Source organism: Nannospalax galili, unplaced genomic scaffold (genome assembly GCF_000622305.1).
Source record: "Nannospalax galili isolate Female #2095 unplaced genomic scaffold, S.galili_v1.0 scaffold210, whole genome shotgun sequence".
NCBI lineage: Eukaryota > Metazoa > Chordata > Mammalia > Rodentia > Spalacidae > Nannospalax > Nannospalax galili.
The window spans coordinates 2,700,194-2,713,211 of NW_008329365.1; positions in this window are offsets into that span (position 1 = coordinate 2,700,194).

Here is a 13,018-nt window from a genome sequence, read left to right on the forward strand (position 1 = left end):
GATTGTCTATTTTCAATTTCATGTATCTACATGCTTTTCCCCCCCGAGACAAGGTCTCATTACGTAGCTCAGGCTGGCCTAGAATTTGCAGTCCTCCTGCTTCAGCCTCAGCCTTCCAAATGTTAAGATTACAGGCCTGTGCCACCATGGCTTGTTTTAATTTATGCCTTAACATTTAGAGCATAGGTTTTCTTAGATTTGACTTGTGTTGCCCGATCCTTCCTCCCTCCTCCATTCCTCCTCTCCCCTCCCTCCCTTCCTGTGGTATTGGGGATTGAACCCAGGACTTCATGAATGCTCAACAAGCACTCTATTTTATTTATTATTTTTATTTTATGTGTATGCGTGTATTGCCTGCATGTAGGTAAGTGCACCCATGTCATGCAATCAACAAGCACTCTAATACTGAGCTACATCCCTAGCCCCTTTTTTATATATGCATTTAGTTCTATAAAATTTCCTTTCAGCGCTCTTTAGCTTTGTCCCACAAATATTTACTATACTTTCATTTTCGTTAGCTCAATGTAATCATATTTCAGTTAAGATTTCTCTGACCAATGAGTTACTTATAAATGTGCTGTGTTGGGGCTGGGGAGATATCTCAGTTGCTAAAGTACTTGCTGCAGAAGTATAAGGTGTCAAGTTCGATCTCCAGCACCTACATAAAAAGCTAGGCATGGTAGTGAATGCTTGGAATTCCAGCACTGGGGAGGTAGAGACAGGTGGATCCCAGAGCTCACTGGCCAGGCAGCCTAGCCTAATAGGTGAGTCCCAGGTCCCAGTGAGGGCCCTATCTCGAAAAAAGAAGGTTGATAATATTGGAGGTTGAACTCTGGCTTCTGTGTCCATGTGTGCACACATGTAAGTGCACACATGTGTGCACACATGTACACAAAATAATTGTGCTGTTTAGTGTCTAATTCGTTGATTATTTTCCTATTATCTTCCTGTTTTTAATGTTTAACTGTGGTCAGAGAACAATTTCTTTTAAATTTCTGGAGGTTTGCTTTATGGTCCAAGATATGATCTATTTTGGTATATGCTCCATGGACACTTGAAAAGAAAGTGTATTAGAACATATTCTGCAGTTGTTGACTCAAATGTTCTATAAATATCAACTCGGTCTTGTGGACTGTGATGCTATAGTTTATCAGTAACCTTGCTGATGCTTAATCTACTTGATTCGTCAACTACAGAGAGGCCTGGGATCTATACCTGTCATTTTACCTAGCTTTCCTGTAATTGCTATTAATTTTTGCTTTACATATTTTCATTATTTCAAAGTATTTAAAAATATTTATTATTTTTATGTGTATTAGTGTATTGCCTGCATGTATGTAAATGCACCTGTGTTGTGCAATATCCTGAGAAGGTCAGAAGAGGGCTTCAGATCCCCTGGAACTGGAGTTAGGGACAGTTGTTAGCGGCCACGTGGATACTGGGAACCTGGGTCCTCTGCAAGAGCAGCCAGTGCTCTTAACCACCAAACTGTTTCTCCAGCTCCAGATAGCCATATTTTACACACACCTTGCAGTACTGCCTTTTCATTAATGCAGTTACTTTTTTTTGCGGGTCTTATTGAGACGGGGTCTCTCTGTAGCTGCAGTTGGCCTGGAACTTGCTATGTAGAACAGGCTGGCCTCAAACTCACAGAAATCCCTGCTTCTGCCTCCTGAGTGCTGGGCTTAAAGGTGTGTGTCACCACACCCAGCCTGCAGTTAATTTTTTAATTTAATGCAATTACGGATGTGTTACAACATGAGTCTGCCCTTTTATTTTTCTTCTTTCTAAAAATTATCCTCTCTTATCGACACCCCCCCCGTTCTTCTCTGCTTTTCTACATATATAGACTTTCAAATCTTTTAGCTCAAACATATGAGAGAAAATGTATTTGTCTTTCTGAGTCTGCTTAACACAATGATCTCTAGTTACATCCATTTTCCCAAGAATGTCCCAAGTCCCTTCCTTTTTACAGTTGGTTAAAATTCTGTTGTCTGTATACACTACATCTCCTTTAGGCATTCATCTGTTGATGGACGTCCAAGCTATTGCTATATTCTGATTGCTTTGAACAGTATAGCAATAAACATGACTGAGATATGCTGACTTAGAATCCTTGGGTATCTATCTACCTAGGAATGACATTGCTGGATCGGAAAGTTCTATTTTTAGCTTTTGAAGTAGGTACTACTGTACTAATTTCTACAGTGGTGGCACCAGTTTACGTTCCCACCAGCAGTGTAATAGGTTCCTCTTTCATCACCAGCATTTATTGGCATTTTTATTTTGCCTTTTTAAGATCAAATATTTTGGTAATTTCATATATGTATGTGATATATCCTGATCATATCTAACTCAAAACCTCTCCCATTCCTTCTGGACCCTCCCAATTTTTCCTCCTCCTATTTTAATGTCCTCTTTTTAAAAAATAACCTACGGAGTCCAATGAACACTGCCTGCATATACATAGAGGTAGGACCATCCTACCATTACATCCCTGAAGAAAAGTGACTCCTCCTCTCTCAGCAGCTATCAATTACCAATAACTCCTGAGCTAAGGGTGGAGCCTCATGAGCCCCTCCCTGTACATGCTGGAATTATTGACTGGCTTGATCTTGTGCAGGTTTTTAAAATATTTTAATTATTATTATTAATTTTATGTGTATGAGTGTATTGCCTGCATGTATGTAAGTGCACCTGTGTCATGCAATGCCCATGGAGGTCAGAAGAGGGCATAAGATTCCCCTGGAACTGGAGTTATAGACAGTTGCTAGCCATCATGTGGGTTCTGGGAATTGAACCCGGGTCCTCTGCAAGGCAGCCAGTGCTCCTAACTGCTGAGTCATCTCTCCAGCCCCATTGTGCAGGTTTTGCACAGGTAACCACAGCTGCTGTGAGTTCATGAGAGCCATGGCTGTGTCATGTCCAGAAGACACCATGTCACAGCACTCCTCCCCATTCTCTGGATCTTACGTTCTTTTTACTCCCCTTCCATGATGTTCCCCAAGCTTTGGCAGGGGGGTTGATATTAACCCTCCACCCCCATTTAAAGCTGAGCACTCAGCAGTCACTTGTTCTCAGCACTTTGACCAGTTAGGAGTCTCTGTACTGGCTGTAAAACATCTTTGCCTGCTGCAAAAAGGAGCTTTTCTGACGAAGGCTGAGAGCAGCGCTCATCTGTGGGTATAAACATGAATATTTAGAAGCAGTTTGGCACCATGTCCACTTAGCAAAATGACAGTAGTAGATTCCGCAGTTGGGTCTATGATCTCCTTAGCCACTGGCTTTTGACTAGGCTTACAGTATCAGTCGTGAATTCCCACTTGTGGAGCGAGCCTCAAATCCAATCAGAAAGTTTTTGGTTACCCCCACACAGTCATACTGCCATTTCTCCAGGCACACCTTGCTTGCCAGGTGAGAATTGCTGCTGCTTTTCTTGATAATAGCCATTCTGACTGTGGAGAGATGGAATATCAAAGCACATTGTTATTATTATTTTCCTGATAGCTAAGGATGTTGAATGCTTTTTCAAAAGGATATTGAACATTTTTTCAAATATTTATTGGCCATGTGTGTTTCTTCTTTTGAGAACTGTCTGTTCAATTTACCTGCCCATTTATTGATTGAATGATTTGAGAAATTTTCGGTGTCTAATCTTTCAAGTTCTTTCCAGAGTCTAGATATCAGTCACCTGTCAAGTGTACAGCTAGAAAATTTTCTCCCATTCAGTAGGCTGTCTTGTAGGTGCTCTTCACTCTGCCGACTATTTTCTTAGCTATGAAGAAGGCTTTTCATTTCATATGATCCCATTTGTCAATTCTTGGGGTGATTGCCTGTGCCAGAATCCTTTTCAGAAAATTTTTGCCTGTGCCTGTATCTTGAGGTGTTTTTTTCCTTTGTTTTTCTCTACCAGTTTTAGAGTTAGTCTTACATTACGGTCTTTAATCCATTTTGATTTGATTTTTATGTAGTGTTAGAGTTACAGATCTGGTTTCATTCTTTTACATGAAGATATCCAGTTTTCCAAGCACCATTTGTTGAACAGGTCTTTTTTCAACATGTAGTTTTGACACTTTTGTCAAAAATTAGGTGAGTACGGGACTGGAGAGATGGCTCAGCAGTTAAGATCACTTGCTGCTCTTGCGGAGGACATGGGTTGCGTTCCCAATACTCACATGGTGGCTCACAACCATTTGTAACTTCAGTTCCAAGAGATATAATGCCCTCTTCTGGCCTCCATGGGCACTGCATGCAAGTGGTCATATATAAAAGCAAACATACACATAAAATAAAAATATTTTTTTAAAAAGATTAGGCGGTTGTAGCTGTGTGGGTTTGTTTTGGGGGTCTGCTATGCCATTGATCTACATGCTGTGTTTGTGCTGGTACCATGCTGTTTGTGTTACTATGGCTCTGTAGTGTAGTTTCAGATGCCTTCAGCACCACAGAAGGAATGCATTGGCTATTTGGGGTCTTTTGTCTTTCCACATAAAGTTTTTCTAGTTCTGTGAAGGATGTCATCAGAAGTTTGATGGAAACTGTTTTGAATCTGTAAATTACTCTTGGTAAGGTAGACATTTTCATGATATTAATCCATGAAAATGAGGAATCTGTCCATCTTCTAGTGTCCTCTTTAATTTCTTTCATAGTGTTTTTAAGTTTTCACTGTAGAAATGTTTCTCTTCCTTCATTTATCCCTAGGTATTTTTGAACCTTTTTTAACTCCCCCCCATGTGTGTGTGTGTGTGTGTGTGTGTGTGTGTGTGTGTGTGTGTGTAGAGAGAGAAAAGCAGCACCACAGGGACACTGAAAGAGGAAAACATCCTCAGCTACATTTCGATGTCAAGGACGTGGTATCAAGTACCAATGTTTTGTGGAGGTAGGAGGACGGTTTTTATGGAGTCTGTTTTCTCCTTCTGCCTTTATGTGTGGTTTCCAGGGATCAAACTCGGATTTCCAGGCTTGAGTGGCAGGTGCTTTTATCCACTGAGCCATCTCACCATCCCCTGCTTTGTATTTTTGGCATCTGGCTCTGATATACTGTGCAGAAGTTCTTGGCCATGCTGATTTGGAGTTCTAAACACTTCTTGTGTTCTGATATCCAATTCTTTCTCTAGATTTGGGAAGTTTTCTGCTATAATTTCACTGACTAGATTCTCTATGCCTCTTTATTTGTTTATTAACTTACTGTATCTCAGCTGTTTTTCCCACCGTGCTGTGGACTCTTACTGTTAGTCTGCTGGAGCTCTGGCATGCTGTGCTCATGCTCTTTTTTTTTATTTTTATTTTTTGCATTTGGATATCTGTCTTGACCTTGTGCTCCATTTGCATTGTTCTTTTCTGCTTGGTCAGATCTACTGGTGATGATTGCACAATGATTTTTGTTTGTTGTTTGTTTGTTTTTGTGTGGTTCACTGTGTTTTTCATTTCCAACAGTTTCTTTTCTTTTCTTTTCTTTCTTTTTTTTTCCAAAAATCTCACTTTTCTTGTTGACTTTCTTCTCCACTTCGCTGGCTTTTCCAGCCCCTTTGCTGACTTCTCATCCGTTTGCTGACTGCTTTCCCCTCTATGTCCTGGATTGATTTTCTTCATCCCTGGTCTTATTTGTGTCCTCTTTGAGTTCATTAATCATTTCTGTTAGTAAACAGATATGACTTGAGATATTTTTCTTAGTTTCTTTTTCTGCTTACAGTGATAAAATTCTCTGGTAAGAACAATTAAAGGACTTATTTCAGCTCACAGCTTGAGGTACAGTCCATCATGGAGGGAAGTCAGGTCAGCAGGCACATGAAGCACCTGGTCATATCGCATCCACAATCAGAAAATAGAGGGGAACGAATGCCTGGCGTGCCAGTGCTCAGCTTGGTTTCTCCATCTTACTTATTTTCCAAGACCCGCCCATGAGTAAGAAGAGTCTTCCCACATCAACTAATATACCAAAGAGAATCCCTCAAAGACATACTAGAAGCTAGCCGTAGTCTACATAAACCCTCACAGATGTGCTTACAGGCATCTTCCAACTAATCCCAGAGATGCTGTGGGGTTGAAAACACTAACCATTGCAATATTCATCAGGCATTTTGCCCATCTCAGTATCTTTAAACCCGGTAATCAAGGACTTAGGATCTTTTGGATGGTCAAGTTGCCTTACTCTTTTGTGTTTCTTGTGTTTCTGTGTTGCAATGCACATCTGTTGGTATAGAACAGCCCATTCTTGAGAGATGAATTCCCAGTACCACCCAGAGGAGAGACAGCGTCAAGCTGTACGAACTATAGGAATAAAGTGAAAATCAATTAGTGTATCACCGAGTACCACGAAACAGGAGTTGGCAACATTAATGAGAAGTGCGATTCATGTGACATTAAAAATTATTTAGGGTCAATATGGAAACAGTGAGTGGAGAGGCAAAGGAGAGGGAGAGGGGAAAAATAGAGGCATGAAGTTAAATAAATGAAAGGGAAAAGAAGAAGATTGGCAAATGAAAGGAATAGAGAAGAAGAGATTAGAAAAGATGAAAAGATTTCCTAGTTATGTGGGTGCTGGGAACTGAACCCACGTCCTCTACAAGAATAGCCAGTGCTCTTAACCACTGAGCCATCTCCAGCTCCTACACACACGCTTTTAAGTATACATAGTTTTCTTAACTAATGCAAAAACTTCCCCCATGCCAAAGGTGGTGTTCCCTTTTGTTTTCAATCCAGTCATGTGTGGTAGGGACTTTCACATAAACCTTTCCAGCAGTGGTTTATTAAGTGGTCAAACCCTTGCCAATCTGATAGGTTGGAAATAGAGCATTAGGTCAGTTCTAATTTCCATTTCTTTTATGAGTGAAGTTGAATTTTTTTCATATTTTGTGAGCCATTTTTATCAATTTAAAAATTATCTGTTCATGTCTTTAGCCTCTTTTTTTTTTTTCTAAATTGGGGTTTGGTTTTTAAATCAGTGACTATGACTGCTGGCTTCTCTAGTAAAGATACTGATACAAATTGAAATCATTTTCTCTGTTTATAATTTGCTTTTCCTTATGCTATTTTGTATGGAATATTTTAATAAATTGAAAGAAATTTTCCTAATAGTGAGAAAGTGTATAAACAAAATTAGATAAATATAAGACAGGAATGAAAACTAAAAACATAAAAGCTTTTAAAAAATACAGTAAGGGGCTGGAGAGATCGCTCAGTGATTAAGAACACCAGTTATTCTTGCAGAAGACCCGGATTCAAATCCCAGCACCCACATGGCAGCTAACAACTGTCCATAACTCCAGTTCCAGGGGATCTGACAGCCTCTTCTGTCCTCCATGGGCACTGCACGACATGGGTGCACTTACCTACATGCAGGCAATACATGCACATACATTATATAAAAATAATTAAAATAAATAAAAAAATACAATAAAATCAAAATACTGCCAAATGTATAGCAGAAATTTCAAAAGGGGGAAAACACGGGATGCTAAAAAAGAAAAAAGAACCCAGGGATGAAAATGTGTAAACAAAACTGGATAAAAGTATGAAGGGGGTAAAACAAAAGCTAAAAAATCATACAGTCAAAATGGTACTAAATATATAGTTTGTTAAAAAGAACAAGAAAGAGACTCAACAGAAAAAAGGAAGGGGAGGGAAGGGGAGGGAAGGGAAGGAAGGAAGAAAATCAAGTGTTAAAGCGTTTCTTTTGAAAATTGGAGGCTGTCAGTTATATTCAGGGGGCAGAGCTAGTGGAACAGTGGGCTCTGGTCTTTCCTGGTCTATGCTGGCCTTGAACCTGGGCTAGGTGTCTGATGCCCTCCAGAGCCATCCTCATTTTAATACCTTCCCTTCTGTGTGTTCCAGGGGCCTCTGCTGACCATGCTTAGCTTTGTAGCGTGTGAGCCGAGCAGGTTTCTTCGCCCTCCTATGGTTTTGCTGGGGAGTCTCTCAAGAGTGCTGTTAGTGAGGGAAGCGACCACAGCACTGAGCTCTGTACAGGGAGACGTGTCTGTACTTTTTTAGATGCTCTAAGTGTTAGTCACCCTGCTGGGCTGACATAGCTGTGGATGTCACACAGGCCACTGGAGCTTCAGGGTTTCCAGACTCTAAGGGAGAGATCCTTGTGAGCAGATAGGTTGGCTCCGGAGGGCGATGCACCTGCTGGCCTCAGGCTCCAGGGCATAACCCCTAGCTGTTTTCAGTTGATGAGGCTAGCTCTCCCCAGGCACAGAAGGCAACATTACCTTTCCTTTCCACACTTCACAGCCTGGCCTAAGCCTCTTCTACCTACACTTTTAGGCTTGTCAGTACCTGGCCCCTCCTGCTCTCCACGACTGTCTCTCAGCCTCCCTGAGGCTGTGACAGGTGGCATTCAGGCTCTCTGACTTATGAATGTTGCCTGTTTCAGGCCCGAGAGTAGCTTAAACAATAGGTTCCCTCTCAAGATGGCTCCTGGCCACAGCCCTCTGAGTTGGGGGAACCCTTCTCCATTGGTGACCTTCTTGCTAGAGAGGTTGCTGTCTCAGCAAGACCCAGAGCTGGGTTTGAAACTGTGAGGGCTGTGGACTTGTTCTGTGGGGAGGACTGCCCGCCTCTTCCACCAGGGACACCTGTCTGACCTTTAGGTGAGGCGTCTGCTTGCTATCACCGTGGGGAGCAGAGTAGCCGGGATTGCCTTGCTTGTTTTCAGCGCACGGCCTTCTGTTTCTTTGCACTTTACAGCTGCCCCATCACTTAAGCAATCTTTTTATTTTTATTTATTTTAACATTTTATTTATTACTTTTTATTTTATGTGTGTGACTATATTGCCTGCATGTATGTGAGTGAACCCGTGTCATGCAGTGCCCTTGGTGGTCAGAAGAGGGCGTCAGATTCCCCTGGAACTGGAGTTATGGACAGTTGTCAGCTGCCATGTGGGTGCTGGGAATCGAACCCAGGTCTTCTATAAGAGCAGTCAGTGCTCTTAACCATGGAACCATTTCTCCAGCCCCTATTTATTTTTTATTTTATGTGTATGAGCACTTTGCTTGCATGTGTACAAGTGCACTCATGTCAGGCGATCCCCAAGGAAGCCAGAGGAGGACATGGTTTGTGAGTCACCATGTGGGTGCTGGGAACTGAACCCCAGCCCTCTGTAAGAGCACCCAGTGCGCTTAACTGCTGAGCCATCTCTCCAGCCCACACCACTTCTTTTGTGGATTTCCAAAGCTCTACTTCTCTTCTCTTTGGAATAAGGTTTATTTCCTTCTCTCTGTGTGTGTGTGTGTGTGTGTGTGTGTGTACATGCACGTCTGTGGGTGAGCATTCACATGTGTGTGTACATGTAGAGGCCAGAGGATGGTTCCCGGTGTCTTTCTCAGTTGCGTTCCACTTTCTGAGGCAGGGACTCTCATTGAACCTGGAGCTCCTGGATCAGTCCAGTGATCTCCAGGGATCTACCTGTCTCTGCCTCCCCAGCCCTGGGATTTCAGGTGCCCTGCTATGCCCTGCTTTTCTTGTGGGTTCTGGGAATTAAACTCAGGTCCTTCTACTTATACGGCAAGCGCTTTACTAACTGAACTGTCTCCTCGGTCTTGAGTCTGTCGTCTTATCCCGATCCTTCTTCACTGGGTCACAGGGGAGGCAGCTTCTAGCCCACCATCTTCTAAGGAACTCCTCACTTTTCTTCTTTTTTTTTTTCAGATTAACTTTTAGTTAGCGTACAAACAATGGGCTTCACTGTGACACTGTCACACCTATACACCGCTTTGCTTGTGTCTGTCCTTCTTATGTCTGTTCTCTGCTTTGTGTTTGTTTTCTGTCTTCTCTTAGGTTTACTTGAACGTATCCTCATCTTGCTTTATGTTCTAGTTTGTTTTTCCATTGCTGTGACACTCTGACCACTACCAACTTGGGGAGGAAAGGGTTTGTCTTACATCTCCTGGGTCACAGTTCTGCCCAAGGTAGGAACTCAGGGCAGGAACCTGGAGGCAGGAGCTGGAGCACAGCTTACTGACTTGCTCCCCTGGCCCCTGCTCAGCCTGCTTTCTTATGCAACACAGGCCTAACTTTCCAGGGGTGGCACCACCCACAGTGGGCTGGGCCCTCCCACATCACGCAACAATCAAGAAGGTGCCCCCTGGACATGGCCACAGGCCAGTCCAATGAAGGCAATTCCCCAATTGAGGCTCCCTCAACCCAGGTGTGTCAAGTTGATACTAAAGCTATAAATTCTTTTTTAAAAATATCTTTTTATTTTATGTATATGTGTTATTGTCTGTATGTGTATAAGTGCACCCATGTTGTACAATGCTTGCAGAGGTCAGAAGAGGGTGTTTGATCCCATGCAACTGGAGCAAGGGATGGATGTTAGCCACCATGTGGGTACTGGGAATCAAACCTGGGTCCTCTGCAAGAGCAGCCCGTGCTCTTAACCACTGAACAGTCTCTCCAACCTCGCTTTATCTGTTCTTATGAATTTATTTCCTTACTGTCTTTTAATGGTTGCCCTGGGTTGTCTTTTGTCTGTCTGTCTCTCTCCTATTGCATTAACTGGTGTCATTATTTAGCAGTTTGAATGAAGTATAGAGACCTTCCCTCCCTTTAATGCCCTCTATTTGTATATAATTATTCAATAATTTCTTTATGTACATAAACCACATCTTTTGACTATCAAGCATAATTTAGGGATTCAAGGGGAAGAAGGCATTTTGATTAGACATCCACTTTTGCTTCCCATATACCCCCTTTGCTTTGCTTCATAATAATCAGAGCTTCTGTATTCTGTTCTGTGTGGAGACGATTATCTGTTCTTTTAGGACACTCTCGCTGGGGATAAGTCCTCTTAGTTTTCCTTCATCTAAGGGTCTTATGATTTTGACATAATTCTATAAGGGTGTTTTTTGCTGATCATGGGACTCTGACTTGTCTGATGTTTATAAACCTGATTGTGAAACATAGTATACTTACTAGTTACTGTTTTAGAAAAGAATATTGGTAGGTCACATTTTTATATTCATTCATTTGTTTGTTTATTTATTTATTTTGAGACAGGGTCTCCCAGTAGCCCCAGCTGGCCTGGAACTCATTATGTAGACCAGGCTGGCCATGAATTCACAGAGCTCCACCAACCTCTGCCTCCTGAGTGCTGGGACTAAAGGCCGTTTGCCACTATGCCTGGCTGGTCACATGTTTTTAAAACATAGTCTTTATGAGAAAAATATAGTGGAGTTGTTAGTAAGTCTGAGATACCAAGAACCAGAGAGGAACTTGCCCAAGGTCACATGGTGCCCTTGGCTTATTAGCCACAGCATCAGGACTGGAATTTATCTCTCTTGCTGCCCAGCCATCAACAGTGTGCTTCACCTACTGCAGCTCCACACTGATTCTTCCCAACTCCAGTGTCCTTCATGGTTAGCAGATACTGCTTGGGAACCTGGAACCGAGAATGCAGAAATATCAAGGACACCCAAGTCTCCTATACATGGGGCCCCCCAGAACTCACTTGTCATGACTCATAGACCAGAAAATTCCCTCCTGCTGCCTTTTGTCAATTAGAGAAAGATGGGTTTCAGAAGATATTAAATACTTGACTAATCTAGAGAAAACTCTGTGGCTTGCTTATATTTTTGTGCTTTTTTCTTGTGAAAAGACAGGAGCATTTTCAATCACCACATCAAAGCGGCTGAAATTCCCAGAGAGAGCAGACCACGCGCGGTGGAAGGCCGTGTACTTCTCTGGAGTCTGATAAGCACACGAGCAAGGAAACTGTGGTGTTCAGTTGTGGTCGCCAGGTGGCGCTACACACACACACACTGTCAAGTCCTAATTTTTACAGCCTTTAGGGAACAAAACCCAGAGTTTCTTAAACGTCAGGGCCGGATAGTAGAATTAAAAGAAAGTGGGAAAACCTTCCGCAAACCTGTGCTGTCTAGTTGTGTGGCGGATCAGGAGGCTGCCTCCAGCACAAGACAGCCTTGACAATCTCCCAGCCCAACACTCCCCGGAGACTAAGGTTCCAGCAGGATTACACCTGACCAGTCTGACCTTAAAGAGAGAGGCAATTTCCATTTCTGTTCAGGAAGCTCGTTTCTTTCGGTGCTGGTGCTTCTTTTTATTTTATTATTTCCTTCCAGGAACAGTCTGGAGCTTGAGAGGAGGTGTTAGACAAAGCCATGACACAGCAGACCCTGGAGAACTAGGCCTATCCATCCCATCGAAGGAAGCACGCACACGGCAGAGCCATACCTTTCCACAGTCTGGAATTTCAGGCTCGTTCTGGTTTAAAATATCCGGCAAATTTTCTCTCAAAAGGACATAAATAAAATCCCATTCTGCATCCGTAGAGCGTTTTCTTGGTCCCACGAGACCCAACTAAGCTATCAGCCCTTTGCCACCCTGGATTGTAGGCCAGGGGCCACTGCACTCTGATGACCACCAGCGATGGGACCCAGAAAGCTGCTGTGGTTACCAGCTATCAGCGTGCATCGGTGGCCGAGTCCCACTCCAGCGTTTTGGAGGCTGATGTCCCGACGAGGAAGTCACACTTTGATAATCAGTCTTTCAGAGCAGAATGTCAGTGAGGGAAACAAGTGGCAGGGAAAAGCCAGTGACAGCGGTTTTGACTGGTCTTTTCTCCAGGGGGCCGTGCATGTCAAGACTGCAGGTCACTAAGAAGGGGATACTGTCAATCCATTTCTTTCTAGAACGGTGCTTCTGAAACTTGGCGTCACAGTAGAATGAATACAGACGTACAGCTCCCAGAGAGCCTGGCTCAATGGATTCAGAGCACTGAAAGTTTTCAAAGCCCCCCTATTGGGTGCATACCTGAAATCCCAGCACTTGGGAGGCTGAGACACGATGATCATGAGTTTGAAACTGGTCTGAACTGTACAGTGAGATCCTGCCCAAACAAACAACCAACCAAACAAGACCTTTAGATGCTTCTGGGTAGAACAACCATAGTTCTAGCCTCTGTTCTTTAATTTTTTTTTTTTTTTTTTAGGACAGGGTTTTCTTGTAGTCTCAGCTGATGTGGAACTCACTTTAAAGACCAGGCTGACCTCTATC